The sequence below is a fragment of the Prinia subflava genome, chromosome 9 (genome assembly GCF_021018805.1).
Source record: "Prinia subflava isolate CZ2003 ecotype Zambia chromosome 9, Cam_Psub_1.2, whole genome shotgun sequence".
NCBI lineage: Eukaryota > Metazoa > Chordata > Aves > Passeriformes > Cisticolidae > Prinia > Prinia subflava.
The window spans coordinates 33427416-33441196 of record NC_086255.1 but is presented as its reverse complement, the minus strand read 5'-3'; the positions used below and the strand labels follow the sequence as shown (position 1 = coordinate 33441196).

At 48.6% G+C, this 13781-nt stretch overlaps 1 protein-coding gene across 1 annotated transcript in view; it reads right to left on the bottom strand.

Moving 5' to 3' along the window:
- Positions 1-13781, bottom strand: part of CDH23 (cadherin related 23) — a 184452-nt gene that overhangs the window by 145625 nt on the left and 25046 nt on the right. The gene's annotated exons all lie outside the window — the stretch shown is intronic.

The window sequence follows — 13781 nt, the reverse complement described above, 5'->3', positions numbered from 1 at the left end:
ATGAGATTTCTCCTTGGCCATGTGGATTTGAGGATAGCACCAGAGCACTCCATGCCCTCAGATCTCCTGGCCAAGGACAACAGAGCCCCAAATTTCATCCCCCTGGGAAGGTGAGGGGAGCTCCAGCAGAGCAGAGGGGGAAAGCAGCAGCAGAGTTTGGAGAGCAGAGCAAGGCGGGCGATTCCCAATCGATCGGTGCGACATCAATCACGGCAGAAATAATGGAAAAAGCCGATATGAGATTCCATTAATAAGGAATTAAATGATAGGAACATAATAAGTGCCAGTCAACACAATTTTATGGAAAATAGAGCTTGTCAAACAAACCTGATTTTATTCTTTGATGAGATTACAACTTCGGCAGATAAAGAAGAAATAATAGGCTTCGGTAAGGAATTTGCCTTCGCCCTGCGTGACTTTGTGATTAAAAATTTAGTGCCCCAGGACATTGGTGAAGCACATTTTGAGTGAGGACCCAGCTGGCCTGGCAGGTCCCACGGCCACCGGCCTCACTGGGGACATAGCAGTGCCATGTCAAATTGTTGTTGTTACCAGCTCAGGTGACAGCGTGGCACCAGCAGCCAGGTGAATCCCTTGGGAATTTGGGCTCTTTTGGGAAAAAAAATTATTTTGTGACCCTGTTCCCAACACCCTCAAAAGGCTGGAGGGCCACAGCTGCAGAGGAGAACATCCCAAAGCCAGCCCTGCTCTCAGGAATGGGGGTCCAAGCATGCAAGGAGCCATTCCACACCCTGCCCGGAGAGCCACAGTGCTCTTGGAGAAGTCAGGAGCAGCTTTTCGGCTAAAAAGCTGCTTCTGTCAAATCTACAAGCTGCTTGCCTGGCTGCATCACCATCAGCACTGGGTGCAAGAGGAAGCCACAAAATTTCAAGAGCTGGCAAAAATGCTTTTCCTTAAAAAAAAAAAAAAAAAGAAAAAAGAAAAAGAATAAAAAGCTTTAAAAGCTTGAACTGCCTCATCTGTGACTGAGAAGAGTGAGATGACTCAGGCCATCTTGAGCACATCCACGGAGAGGACAAAATGTAATCCTGAGCAATGAGCACGAAAGCACAGCAAGACTCAGTGCCCAAACCTGGACAAATTCCTGTTTGGAGGAGGAATAGCAGTTGTTTTAAAAAGAGCAGCTAGAATTAACCACTGAGGGGAAAAAAACATTCCTTCCACCAACAGGTGCAAGTGAGTGATGGGTCACAACCAAAGGCATTTTGGATGAAGACAAAAACAAGTGGCTTTATCCCAGCCCATGATCAATGTTCATCTGCGATGTTCTCACCTCTTCAGTGCAGCCAACCCCGTGGATACAAAGTCCCTACACTCTCTCAAACCTTGTAGCCCAGACATAAAACAAGGTAGCATCTTGATTTTATGCTGGAGGTTGCTGAAAACCATCCTCAGCAAAGGATTCTTTGCCCCAAGGAAAAAAGAAGACACTCAGTCTCCATGGTAGGGAAGGCCAGTAACTAGGACAAAATAAATCCAGGATCATGCCTCTTTATTCTGCCCAGGTTCACAGGAGAACAGGCTTCCACCCTTTACCTCCTGTTCAGAAGACCCAAATCAACAGGTCATCATTCCCTTCCAGAATAGCAAATACTTCAAACTCCAAAAGGTCTTGGTTGCATTTTTGGAAAGGAAATGATCTTAAAATTCCTGCTGAAGAGGAAAACCATGTGCCACCCAGTTTTAATCACATTTGAGGTTTGTGTGTTGCAAACCCAGTTGTACCAATAAATGAATAACTAAATCAACAAGTATTTAGCATTTAACTCTCCTGTCAGAGAACTGAGTTCCTAAATTCAGGACAACCTGGAGAAGGAGGCAAGGCACTTCTGGGCAGAGCACACCATCACACCTCCACACCTTGCTCCTGTCAGTCTTTGGAGTAGGATCCATGGAAAACTGCACTCTGAGCTTGACCACCCTCTGCTCCGAAAGGAGCAAAACCAAGGACAGATTCCTCAACTTCTCAATGCTTTGATTTGTTAGAAACAGGAAACTTCATTAGGCAGGGACAGCTCAGAAGCAGTGTGAGCAGAGAAAAATCCTGTCTCCAATAAACCCCTCCAAACAAGGCACCACAACCTAAGAGCTCTGTCACCCTTTCCCTTATCTCCCAGCCAGGCAGTAATCACCATCCTACTTTCAGTGCACCTCGTTCAGAAAAAAAAAAAGCATTACAAATGCATAAAATACAGATCAAAAATAACATTATTAACAAATACAACAAATTAAATAGAAGATAATAAGAAGCATAGGCCTGAAATGAGAGATGAGACTTCACGATGGCTTTGCTCCAAGTTTTTTTCCAAGTTTTACCCTGAGGGAACGCTAAGTTTGGGAGTTGTGGTATTAAAGCTTCACCACTTTCACCACCACAACCAAAGTCTGTCCAAGTTACCTGCCACCGATTTCTTTAGCGTTTATTGATTTTATCCTACTTTTCCCCCGTCATCAGGAAGCAGAGGGTCCTGCCTGGACAGGGCGTGCAGAGCCAGAGCTGCAGGACACCTCTCAGAAGCCCCTCTCAGGGCTCTCACAAAGGAAAACAGCTCCCACCTCTGCCCAGGGTCGTGCTGGAGGTGCTGCTCAAGCCTCCTCCAGCCCAAGCACCGACCTGGCTGCAGCAAGGGCTGAGAAACAGGAACAAATTATCTTTCTGCAGTACAAAGTTATAGGCTCCATTTGTTTCCTCTCAAGAATCAGACAGGGCAGTTAAGTGTCTTGATTCCACCAGATAATCAGAATTTATCTTGTCTCCCTTTGCCTCCTTTCTCTCAATCACAGCTACTTCGCCCTCTTTCTCACACATACACAGATTTTCTTCTTTCTCCAAGCTTTGAACTTTGATTGACCTCAGGAGGTTGTTTTTTTTCGTTGTTGTTTCTTTCCTGACCAGATTGTATTATATTTTTTTTAGGTTTGGCTGTTTTAGGGGGGTACTTTTGCATCCCATTGAGGAACCCTTGTCTCAGCACCTCACTTGCATCTGTAAACCTCTGCATTTTTCTTGCCCTTCCACTTTGCCAAGGAGGAAGGTGGGAAAAGGGGTTGCACCCCACTGATTCATATCCATTGATGTTTTGCTTTCAAGAGGAGGATGAAAAGGGAGAAAAAAGCAACTCAGTCTCTGGAAGGATCCTAGAGCTCCTGGAAGGTTTTGTAAAGTGCAGAGCCCCAGGGCCAGGGAAGAGCCAGATGCTGACCCAGACCAGCAGGAATGGGCTGGGGTGGGATGGAGGGCACAGAAGGGGCAGGTTTCTAATTAATTGCCTAATAAGCTTCCCTTTTAAGAGGTCTGATTCACACCCATGTGGGGTTAATAGGGATTTCTGTGATGGCTTTTGGGCTCAAGGCTTGAGGCATCAGCTACACTTTAATTTAAGAAGCATTTTAATCCTGATTTTAACCAGTGCCAGTCTCTCCTCGACTCTCTGTCCTCACCCCTCCTGAGCTCTGGGTCACATGTGTGGGCACAGCCACCACGTTTTTGGCTTCTCCATCAAGGTCACCAGCTGGCACAGGGAACCAACCCCTCAGCTGTTCTTCAGCTCCTCAAACCAGCAGAAAATTAGTTGAAAACAGTTTTAAACAGTTTGGGTTGCCCCCCACCACCACACTCAATTTCCGAAAGTAAAACTTCCAGTAGCTGCCACCACATTTCCTTGGCTCCCCTTCTTCCCTGTGAGGGAGATGGGACAATCCAGGCCCATTCCCTTCTCCCAGCAGCCCTGCTTTCCTGCCCCAGTCACCCCAGCACAGGTCTCCCCAGTCAGCCCAGTTCATCACAGCAGGCCCTGACGCCCTCAGAGAGTTTTGATAGATTTGGTCTTGAAATTCCTGCCCTGTTCTTCTCATTTGTCACCTGCTGTTTTTTCTTTGCCTCTAATTCATTTTCTCTTTCACCTCTCAGAAAAAAAAAAAAAAAGGAGAAAAAAAAAAAAAAAGGAGGAATAGAAAGCTCTTCTGTAGATGTTTTCCCAAAGGTTTGGAAAATATGAAATGCCAATATTTCTGTGCTGCTCAGCAACCTCTGAGCAATGAGAGGGAAAGAAAAGGATACTTTTACTTCCTTCTCTGGCCAATGAAGTAAAGTAAAATCTAGTTCCAAGCAGGAGGTCACAGGAAGTGGGAGCTGCTCCCATGTTTGGAATGAGGCTTCATCAGTTCCCTGGAGGGGACAAACCCAGAGCTGGGAGTGTGCACAAAAACCCTTGCTGAGGAGGGGACAGTGCCAGCGTGGGAGGGCAGCCAAAGCACAGCAGGGCTCAGGACATCTCCTGCAGGCACCAGGGTCTCTCCACCTCCATTCCCACATTCCCTGGGTGAAGCAGAACAGCAAATCTCCTGCCACGCAGCCCTGCTGAGCTGAAAGCCCTGCCAACACCACCCAGCTCTGCTCAGGGGCACCTAAAGGCACCTCACAGCTCCACGGGCGGGCCACTCATCCCCCTGTCTCCCAAAGCAGGTGTCTGGTAGCTCATTCCATAAGCACAACCTCCACAGATACTCCCTGACCTCCTTCTCAGAATGGGCTCAACCACTTGAGCCAAAACTTTCCAGAAGGACTTGGCCAGGGAAGTTTCCACTCCTAAAATTCAACCCAGCTCAACGTTACGCGTTTCTCTTTGCGGGTGCTGATGGGGAGCATCATCTCCTGCCCCTACTCCAATTCCTGCATTGCAGGGTGAGCCAGGAAGGGCAGGGAGACACCAGCACCTTTTAAAAAAGGCTCTCATAATAAATAAACGAGAAAAGAACATTTTCTGCCATCAGAGAAATAAGGTTTTTTCATGAATGGTATGAGGAAGAAGCCTCGGACCAGCTGGTCCAGGAACCACAAGCTGCTGTCATGTATGGGAGGGAAAGGAGCCAAACACAGAGGTGACAGGAAAGAGGGAAAACAAATCTGTGCAGTCAAAACCATTTCTGAGGGAGTTTGTCAAGCTGGGAAGCAAAAAGCACAGCAGAAGAGCTTTTCCTGGTTCCTCAGATGCTCCGAGACAGAGCCTGTAATTTCTCTGCTGCGTACAGTTACTGAAGTGGGGAGTCAGTGTGGAGGCAGAATCCATAAGCAGAGCTGACAGCCAGTGGGGAAACCTCAGAGACAGGCAGTGCCTGCCTTCCGCCCCCCAGCTCCCACAGAGGTGGGTAAAAGGGGCTTTAAAGCTGTTTAAAAGGGCTTTTAAAGCTGCTTAAGACAGAGGGAGTAGCAGCAAAGAAGAGCTAAGCATTCCCATTTACTTCTGGCTTCTCTGGTTTGCTCAGAACCCACCACTTTGATTAACTTTACACACAAATAAGGGAAGGAAAATCACAAAAATATCAATGGCATGTCGAGATTTCTTAGCATTATCATTAAAATTAACAGACCTCCCGAGGCTCTCCTGGCTGTGCATGCAGTCCCTGGCTGCTGGCACACCCAGGCACAGAAGGGGCATCCTCCACATCACAGCCAACACCCACACTGACGTGGGGAAGACGGAGTACCTGCAGCCAGCAGCCTTTGGCAGGTCTCAAAGCAGCACAGGTATCACACAAACTCTCCAAACCCACTTTTAAACACATGGCTTCGTGCTGCTGCTGCGTCTCTGCAGTGCATGGAGAAGCTGAGGCAGCTGGGGCCCTTCAGCCTGGAGAAGAGAAGCTTCAGCAAGACCTTAGAGTCCTTCCAGTGCCTGAAGAGGCTCCAAGACAGCTGGAGAGGGACTCTGGACAAGGACATGGAGGCACAGGACAGGGGAAATGGCTTCACACTGACAGAGGGTGATTTAGATGGGATATTGGGAAGGAATTGTTCCCTGTGAGGGTGAGGAGGCACTGGCACAGGGTGCCCAGAGCAGCTGTGGCTGCCCCTGGATCCCTGGAAGTGCCCAAGGCCAGGTTGGACAGGGCTTGGAGCAGCCTGGGACAGTGGAAGGTGTCTCTGCCCATGGCAGGGGGTTGGAACTGGATGGTCTTTAACGTCTCTTCCAACCCAAACCATTCCAGGATTCCATGGCTGGAGATGACATCCTTTGCTCACTCACTGGCACCTCTTTGGGCTGGAGACAGGGGTTTATTAACCAAAACTCCCAGCCAGGCTGGGGTATTGCTGCCAAAATCACTGATGCACCTCAGTGTTGCTGTGGCATCTCCAAACCTGCCTGGAAAAAAGGGAACAAAAAAAAAAAAGCTCATCCCTGGGCAATTGCCTGAACAGCAGTGCTCCAGGTACTTTCTCCCTGCCTGCTCCAGCTGGGATCCAGCAATTCCTGCTTTCCCTTCACTACAAAACCCAGGCCTTCCCTGGGACCATGGAGAACAGGGAGAATTTTCAAAAACTGGAAGGGTTTTTGTTTCCTTTTGTCTGGGAAGGAATAGGCTGTTGAAGCATGAAAGAGGGAAGTAAATAAAATCACATCAAATAAAACACCCAGGAGATAGAGTAAGAAAAGAAACACGTGTAAAAGGAGGGGTTTGGGTCTGTTAAGATATTTCCGGTGAAAAAAGGGTTCCAGCACTTAAAAAAAAAAACAGCTTAAAAATAATTTCCTCTCCAAACTGCCTGGGTGCCTCATAATTACCAAGAACGATCACAGACACATTCATTTGATCCTAAAATTAATACATCATGTTTGGAACAATATAGCATTAATTTATCACAAGATTTATGAAACTTGCACTTTTTTGCTAATGAGTTTTATGCAAATTCTGCTCCATCCATTGTTTGCACCCCTTAAAAAAAACCAGAAGTTCCCTCGCAGAAGCAGCTCTGTCAAAAAGTGTCATTCACTTTTATTGGTATCTGTCCCTTCTCATCCCCACAAGAGGAGGGGGAAGGAGAGGAGCTGGCTCCAGCCTGGATGTGATCCTGTTCCCAAGGCACAAGCCATGAGCTCTGCAGGTGAACCAACCATTCAAGGCACTGATTTTACAGGAAATTAACTGGTGGTTCACTCACACCTTTGTCTGAGAAGGGTCAGAGAACAAGAAGAGCAGCAGGGAACTGGGAAATTCAAGTGTTTAGACTTCCCAGAGTGGAAAGTCCGTGTTTGGTAAACTTGGAGGATAAATACAAAAGGTGGGAGGGAGGGAAGCGTTAGCACTGAGCATCAGGAGGGTCATAAAGGGGGGAATCCCATGAGATTAATTTAATTTTTGTGGCAGAGCTGTAAACACACAAGATGTCCCATCAAAAAATGCTCAGGAAAGCACTCTGTCTAGCACCCAACAAATCCTGAATTTTCCCGAAGAGCAGGGCAATCCTTAGGAGCACAGCCAAGATGGCACTAAACAGGCAGGACCATTTCTGATTCAAGCACGGCAGGAATATGTATTTCATCCCTGAGCCCTGCCAGCTGGAAATCAGATTGTGATCTTCATCAGTACCTCCCAGGAGGCTGGGGAAAGGGAATTCTGGAAAAAACCCTAAATATCAGGTGCAGCCTCACTCCTCGGAGCTGCCTTTGTGTGGCTACTAACAACTACCTGTGAGTCACAAGCAGAGGGGTGGGAAGAGGCAGGATGAACTGGAAGGGCAAAGGAAAACATAAATCTGGGGTTAGCAGAAACACTCCAGCATCGTCTGGGGGCTTTTAAAACTGGCCTTGAGAAGCTGCTAGAAATCCAATCCTCAGCAGCACTGGCTGCACGAGGGCCAAGCCCCAATTTTGGCAGCTCTGGGAGAGGAGGGTGCTCCCCATCTGTGAGGCAAAATCCCTTCCCTCTGCACGGCCAAACACTTCCACGGGCACTGCTCCACATCCACGCCCTCTCCAAACAACCCCAACACTCGGTACACCCTCCCCACTGACTCCTCCAGGAAAGCCTGGCTAATGCAGCCTTGATTAGCACATCTGACACAAAGTTTAAACCCTAAATCCACAGAATATCCTTTCCTAATTAACTTCTGAAATCAGAAACACCCCAGAAAGAACAAGGAGTATTTCCTTTGTTCCTTCCTGCCTTCTACCCAACTCCTTCCAAAACGTTCTTTTTTTAACTAACTTAGATCAAAGGAAACCCTGTCACAGGTCTCAGCTTGGGAAAACAGGGGCACATCCCCACTGCCATCTCCCCCCTCAGCACAGAAAGCAGGAGGGCAGGGACCAGAAGATGCAGCTGACCCACAACCCTTGAGCTCAGTGCTTCTCTTTGGCCTTATCTCACTTTCTAGAAAAAGCACCGGGGCAAACAGGAGAAGAGCAGAACCCCAGAAATCTACTTCATGAGGTGCTTGGCTGCTTGGTGCAAGTAAATGATTTATGAGTAAGGTGACACGTGCGGTATTTTGCATTTTAGCCAGGCGAGGTAACATAGCTTCGTGTTAATTAGAAAAGAGAAGCTGCTCTGCAATTAATATGAGGTCGGAGATAAAGCTCGTTAGGTTGCAATGCCCACGGAGCAGGTCTCCCAGGACTGCAGGACACCTCTGGGGTGTCAGACACCCCCAGACACGTGAGGCAGGGACATTGGCAATGCTGATGGAGAAGTCGTAGGATGCTGCAGGTTCCTGGGGGCTGCTAAAGGGCTCTAATCCAAACCTCCTGCCATGGGCAGGGACATCTTCAACTAGAACAGGTTCCTCAGGGCCTTGTCCAATCTGGCCCAGGGATACAGCACTAAAACAAGGTGCCCTACCACACTCACTGTAAATAAATCCTTGCCTACCCTGAATCTAAATCAACCCTCTTTCAGCTCAAAGCCATTACCCCTTTTCCTATTGCAAGAGGCCCTGCTAAAAGTCCCAGTGCTGAACTGCTTCCTCCACCAGCAGCCCTGTCAAGCTGAGGAGCTGATCAATATGAATGGGGGAGAGAGGGGGGAAAAAACCAGCCAACAACAAAACGAACCCGTCAGCAAATTCCACTTGTGCAAGTGAACGGGGATTCATTCACGTCTTGTTTGGAATCTCATCTGGCCTCACAAAAGCCGAAACATCCCCGAGGCTCTCACTCTCACAGGGAATACAAACCCTTTCTCCTGCTGCAGCTTTTGCCCAGCTGCTCTGCTCCCTGAATGGCTCTGGGTGGAACAAAAATACAGCCATCCTCAGCCCAGACAGCGCGGGGTGTTTTGCTCCAAAGCCACAGGAAATGGCAGCGGCGGTCAGGATTTGTCTGCGGATCGCAGACCCGTGGGTAAACCGGCCTTGGGCTGTCACCGTAACTCCCCGAGGCTTCACAACACGCGCTGGGTGATGAATTCTGCCTCGTTATAATGAAGATGCAGTGAAATCCCTCCCTGATTTATCTACCCAGAGTTGAGTTAGCACCTCCTGATCTCCAAGATATGGCTGCAGTAAAAGCAGGACTTGAGCAATGGGGCTGGCATCAGAAACCCAAGGCAGGCAGTTTTGGAAAGGTGACATTTCCTGCTCCTCTTTCTCCCTGGATCACAGAGTTGTGGCAGGATTTGAGTGGCAAGGGATGTTGAAGACTGCTTTGTTCCAACCTCTCTGCCATGGGCAGGGACACCTCCCCCTATCCCAGCTTGCTCCAAGCTTCACCCAACCTGGCCTTGGACACTTCCAGGGATGGGGCACCCACAACGAAAGCAGCAAAACCTTTGAGAGAACCAAGAGAAACAACCAGGGGCTTGAAAGTCTCTCCTCAAAAAGGTGACAGCCCGAGAAACACACACAGCCCATCAACCCAACTCCTCCGAACACAACCCAGTTCCTCGGGGCTGGCGGCGACTGTCACAACTCGGACAATTTCCTCCCTCTTTGTCCCTCTGAAATGCCAAAGGGGAGGTGGGGGGAGACTTTGGCAGGTGCTGCCTGGGTGTGTGAGGCAGGAGCTTATCTGCAGCCCCGCAGTAAATTGGTTGTTGATGAATGAGGCTATTTAGGAGCCGGAGGTGCCAGCGCCGCTGTTATTAATGACGCCGGCACGCAGAGACATTCGAGAGCAGCCCCACGTCCCATTGTCCCCTGTGAGTAATGGGGCACTTCAGCCACAACCAGCTTGGCCTGGTTAACAACAGAAACAAAACAAGGCCCAGGGAAATGGATGGAGAGCGCTGGACTGATGACTCCAGCGCGCTGATAAAGCCAAGCTCCTCTGGGAGGAGTTGGGCAAAGCCCCGGTCGTGAGATGGAATTTAACCAAAACCAGCAACCAAGGCTTTTCCTCTCATCCCTGTGAGCTCCCACCAGCCACACACAGTGCCTCGTTCTCCCAATCTACGGCCCTGTGCAGGAAACCCACCCCAAAACCAGGGAAGAGCCAAACCACCACAGCCTCGACTGCGAGCAGCAGCGGTCCAGCTGTACTCGCAACACGTGGCACGCCCTGGAGCACAGCAAGGGTGATATCTGCTGGAGCCCGGGAGGCTGTCCCGGGGCCACTGCCTCACTTTGGACGTCACAGATGTCTAAACATGGCCAAGAGGACAATGAGCGAGAAATAAAGTGGCTGTTTATTGCAAGAGGAAGCCTTGGAACAGAGCTCCACAGTGGCTGGTGGGAGAGCGAGGCAGAGCGTGCGAGCACACAGCTGTAAACTTGCTTCTCAGTTAATATACCCACGAGTGTTTTTTCTTTTCCTATGAAAGCACACTCTTCTGCAAACAAACATCTGGAGAGCTCTGCTACAGCTGGACTGTTATCCCCAGTGACTGGAGCATTCAATTAATTTAGCCTTTCTCATTTGCGAGTTGTCTGCAAATAGACCCGGGTTTGCAGGGATTTATTTGTTATTTGAATACATCCAGTGAATGGTTTATTAAAAACATATTTCAGGCAAAGGATTTCTCGCCTAATTGCTCCTACAACTGTCGCTCTGAGTGTTGGCAACTGGCAGTTCACCCCACATAAATGGTCACTGTGGCCAGGTGGGAATGCCTTTGCACGCTGATGGAATGTGATCTACCTCTGGAAAGAGCTTTCCGAGGGGCTGTGGAGGCACCTGCACAGAAACATATCCTCACACAAACACACAGCAGCCAGCCTGCCCTCAGCTTCCCCAAAAAGCACAGAACAGCCTGTCCAGAGTTGTAAGAGGGATGGGCAAAGACATTTACTTCTTCGTGTAGAATAGTTGAATTTTTATTGCATACAGTATATATGGTATTAGAAGTTGAATATATGGTATTAGTGTTTGAATTTAACAGGTTAGCAAATTATTGAAACTCAGTTTATTGGCTGGTAATGGTCAGTGTACATGTTTATTAAACTTTGTTCTTTCTAGATATGTTTACATTTTTTCTCACAGATTCTCAAGGGATGGACTTTTTATTTTTATAGGTGCAAACTCTTTTCTCACAAGAATAGATTGTTATGCAAGCCGGTTTTTATTCTTACGATTCTTTTCTCACAGGAGCTTCTCAGGCTAGGTGCTAGCTTAGCTGAAATAGCAAGGTCTGATTTTATAAGGCCTTTCTTTTATAAGGTTTTACTCGTAACAGTGCAGAAGTTGTCACAAAGAGAACAAGAGCAGGGTTGAACATCAGAATTAAGTGACTTTAGGCAGAACACCACCAAAAGCATCTCTCAGTGACTTCCACAGCACCTTACAAGAATCCAGGGGGCTCCTGACTCAGGATGCTCCCTGTCCAGGTGCCCTTTGTCTGAGAACTCCAGGAAACGCCTGCGCAGGAATTTCATCGCAGCAGCAAGGGAGAACAGGGTGGGGAGGGAAGCAGTGAAGGGCTGTTTCCAAGACTGATGCAATCCCTTGGAGGTGCAACGAGCCCAGACTCCTCCTGGACAGTGTACTACAAATTGTAGGTTATACAGTAGCTGTGACAGGTCTGAAATCACAAATCCTCCTACAGGAGCAGTTCTCGTCTTCTACTAGACAGGACAAGGGGAAATGGCTTTAAACTGCCAGGGGGCAGGGATAGATGGGATATTGGGAAGGAATTGTTCTCTGTGAGGGGTGTGAGGCCCTGGCACAGGGTGCCCAGAGAAGCTGTGGCTGCCCCTGAATCCCTGGGAGTGTCCAAGGACAGGTTGGACAGGGCTTGGAGCAGCCTGGGATGTGGATTCCTGGGCTGGAATGAGACAGTCTAACCCAAAACATTCCAGGATTGCCCTGGACAAGGTGACCTGTGAGAGCCTGGCTGCTCTTTCTGCAGGCTGGGTCAGAGCTGCAAGGGGTGGCTGAGCCTACACACCCCACACCCGGTGTCCAGATCAGCCAGCGCTCAAAAAAACCTCCCTCAGTCACGTGGAAAACCAAATAACACTTTAAAATCCAAACTGAACACAAAGCTCCATGCTAAATCCCAGCTGCTGGGTTGTTTGAAAGCAAAAAAGAAAGCAATCACTGAGGTTTCACAGACTGTTCTAAAAGTGGAAATTTATGAAGAAAAAAGTGATCCAATAAGTCCCAGTTTTAGGCTTTTTTCTTTCAATTGCTCAGAGTGAAGGCTTGCAGAGCTTCTGTTTCCCCTGAAGCCCCGATTGAGGGAGAAATGGGTATTGACCACCAAATTCAGCATCTCCCTGCCACCTGTACACATCAGAGACTCCTGTGACCCAACAGGTGTCACACACATCCATTTTTGCAGCCCCTTTGGAGCAGCAGCCTCCAACTCCCGTGCAAACCCAGCCTCTTCAGAGCACCTTCTCTAGAGCTGAACCTTTCCGTGCTAGTGGACCATTTCTTGGATGAGGAAAACCCACCCCACTCCTTCCACCTAAAACTGATTTCCAGCTCAAATCCACATCAGCCACTTGGCTCTGCTGAAGGACCTTGTGGATCTCCATAAAGGAATCTTGGGGCATCACAGCCCAGAGATGATTCACCCCACAGCCCTGGGGACACTGTGCCAGAGGCTGCCAATCCCCAGAGCACAAGAAACAGCCAAAAACCTCAAAGAAAGCCCCAAAATGAACTCAATCCACCAATCCAAGCACACCACAGGCACTTCCATGCGGTGTTGCTTTGTGAGCAGTGAGCTGCCATCAGCAAGAAATGCACCTCTTTTCCTCCAGCCCATTAAAAGAGGGCCATTCTTCTTCGTTTTTGGTTGTCCTTTATTCTAGCCCTTGTCCTTGGCAGGATGCAGAATACTCTGGCCTAGGTAACTCCCATAAATTCCTCAAATTTGGGCTGAGATTATATTTGTGCTTATTAAAGAGTGACAATAAACCTTATCAATCAAGAATGAATGCAAAAGGAATAAGGGAAGGATTTTCCTAGGAGTGAAAGTGCAAGAAATTCATAACCAACTTAATACCTGTACCAATAAGAGATACTCATGATGGATCTACCTTAAAACCAGTTTGACTCTTTCCAAAAGGAAAAAAGAGAAGGAAAGAGAGACCCTGGGGGTCTCAGCCCTGGCCCTCCATCTCCTCACCCCAGGTATTCCTCATGCAAGAGCCCTGCTTCTCTTTCAACTCCACCTTTCGCCTGAGACATAATCCCAGGCTCCTCAGGTTTTGGGATGCCTGTGTGTGCCCTCAGACCGGGATGTTGTCCCACCTGTCCCTAGTGTCCCCTCACAGGCCTGTCCACAGGCTCCCTGCAGCCTCCCAAATGACTGATGAGCCTGCACGTTGTTTTTGAGCAGCTCACGTGCCAGGCAGGATGACAGACCTTGGGAACCTGGGCATTAATCTGGAGATTTATAGTCAAATCTGTCACGCCTGGGGAAGCTTCTTCCCCCCAAGAACTCTGTCTGAAGGTCGCTTTTCCCTGGGCAATAAGCTCCAAGAAACTTTCTCAGCCACCTTGGCCCCCTCCAAAGGGAAAGCAGGGGATGGGGATGGCCAGCAGATAATGTGCCCAGCCTCAGGGCACAAATTTCTCCTGTATATTTTATATATA